A 2,435-nucleotide genomic window follows, 5' to 3' on the forward strand; every position below is an offset into this window, starting at 1 on the left:
GGGGGGGTACAGGCTGGCTGGGAGGGGGCAGGAGACCCGGTGGGGAGGGGGTGCAGCCTGGCTGGGAGGGGGCAGGAGACCCGGTGGGGAGGGGGTGCAGCCTGGCTGGGAGGGGGCAGGAGAGTTGGTTGTCCAGTGCTGGGAGGCAGGGTGTGTGCGGGGGTGGGTGATGCGAGAGGGACTTCAGAGGGATTTTAATTGGAGTGTTTTCCCCAGTGCTTGAGAGAAGTTGCTCTCCTGTCTTCTGGTTGGCTCTGCTTACGACAAGAAATCTACTTGTCTTAGTGTGTGCTTACTGCTTTTAAGATTTTTATCTTTCATGCTATTTTTATTTTTTGCCTCCCTATTCAGTAATGCATCCCCTCATAGCTTTGCTTCTCCTTTCCTATTGTCAGAAGTATCTTGTGAATGTCACTTTATTCGTTTCGTCATCCTGTATAGTTGGCAGTAAATCACATTCTGGATAAAGGAGTGAGTAAGGGGTTTGTTCCCTCACAAGCGGAGAGGCATAGAAACGCGTCCATAAATGCTGCATTCCGACATGGCGTTCTCATCCCGGAGAAACGGACCCTAAAACATTTGGCTTTTCTGGAGACTTCACAGACCCCTGTGTGATTGTGTGGACACCCAAAATAGGGCTTCCTGGCTGGTTTGGAGCAGTTTGATCCGGGGGTGCCTTGCTGTGTCTGCTTTGTGCATTTTGCGCTCCTCCTCGTCTTTCTGTAGCTTGACGGCTCCTGTCCTGAGCGCAGAGCGGTATTCCAGCGCCCAGACGGACAGCAGTTTATAACCGACTCTCTGCCGAAGGACACCTTGGCCGTGTTCAGGGTTGGGCAGTTGTGGATAAAGCCGCTGTAAACATCTGTGTGCAGGGTTTCAAACCTGCGAAAGCCCAGAGCTGAATCGAATGGTGAGGGTATGTAGTTTTGTGAGACAGCGTTTTGCATTCCCGCCGGCCGCTCTGCGTCCCCGCCAGCACTTGGTGGTGTCCGCGTTCTGGATTTCGGCCATTCTGAGACGAGTGTCGCTGGAGCTCATCCTTGTCCGTGGCTTTTGAAGGTGGCTGTTTGTGCCTGGGGCTCACTTCTCCCTTTGGCCCTGGGTTCGCCGGTGAGGTGGTCTGTCCCTGTGGGCGCTGCCGCGTGGATGGCGGCTCTGCGGCCGGCGTGCTCCCTGCTCTGTGGGCCGGAGAAGGCCCTGTCCCTCCACTTTTGAAGCACTTCTTAGTTTTATTTTATTTTTGCCAGATACAGGGTTCCTGGTTGACTGTCTTTCACCATTTTGGATATGTTTCATTGACTCCTGGTATCTGTTGTTTCTGATGAGAAAGCCCTGTGTTTCTGCAGGTCTGTCTCCAGTGGCATTGCTTGTGGGTTTGGCGCTGGCAGGTTGATGGGGATGCACTTAGGTGTAACTTGTCCGCAGAGCTGTTAGGGCTGACGGGCGGTGCCTCTCTAAATTTGGGGTGTCTCGGCCATTGTTTCTCCCGACATCTCTGCTGCCCCCCGCCCCAGTGTCTGGCTGCACAAGATGACACCAGCCTCTCAGACGCCGGCCAGTCCCCCACGTTCTTTAACTCATACCTTGTACATTTTGGTTCTAGTATGTGTATTTGGCTTTTTCCCTTTCTCTACTGAAATTCTTCATTTTCTGCCTTTTCCTGCAGAAACAACCTGAATCTTCATTGTTTTCACCTGTGGGTCACTCTGGATATTACTTCTCTTAACCGTTTTCCTCTGGATTGTGGGTCCCCATTTCTCCAGTTTTGCTGGTTATTTTATTTTTTTTAAGATTTTATTTATTTATTTTACAGAGAGAGAGAGAGAGTAGGGGGAACAGCAGAGGCAGAGGGAGAAGCAGGCTTCCCGCTGAGCAGGAAGCCCGATGCGGGGCTCCGTCCCAGGACCCCGGGACCACGACCTGAGCCGAAGGCAGACGCTCAACACACTGAGCCACCCAGGCGCCCCTTGCTGGTTATTTTAAACGAGTCGTTTTCCTCGTGTTGATGCGGACACACGAAGGCCCTGGCCAGGCTGTCCTACGACTGTGGCTGCTGTGGCAGTTGGCATCCGTCTTCCTCAGTCCTCTCGGCAGCCGTGGTGCCGGAAGCCGCAGCTACTGGACTTGCCCCTGTGGCCCATGCAGGAAGCATGTGTCCTTAGTGGCTCCAGCAGAAGCCCCTGAATATCAAGGCTTGTGCCCGGGACTGAACGAGTGACTGGCCACCTGAAGTGGGCACTGGCCGAGGTGGAGGGGGAACAGGAGCAGAGAGCGTGTGGGCGGCGGGAGCGGCAGCTGGGTCTGGAGGAGCGCGGAGGCCGCAGGGCAGTGTTGGGCCAGGCGACGGGAGGTGTGTTTGGGAGGTAGCAGGGGCAGAGTTGTGCTTTAGGGAGACTGGCTGGGAGTGGACACCAGGGGCCGCGTTGCTCGGCCTG

Source organism: Callorhinus ursinus, unplaced genomic scaffold (assembly GCF_003265705.2).
Source record: "Callorhinus ursinus isolate GAN/ISIS: 27379988/994484 unplaced genomic scaffold, GSC_fseal_2.0 scaffold77, whole genome shotgun sequence".
Taxonomy (NCBI): Eukaryota; Metazoa; Chordata; class Mammalia; order Carnivora; family Otariidae; genus Callorhinus; species Callorhinus ursinus.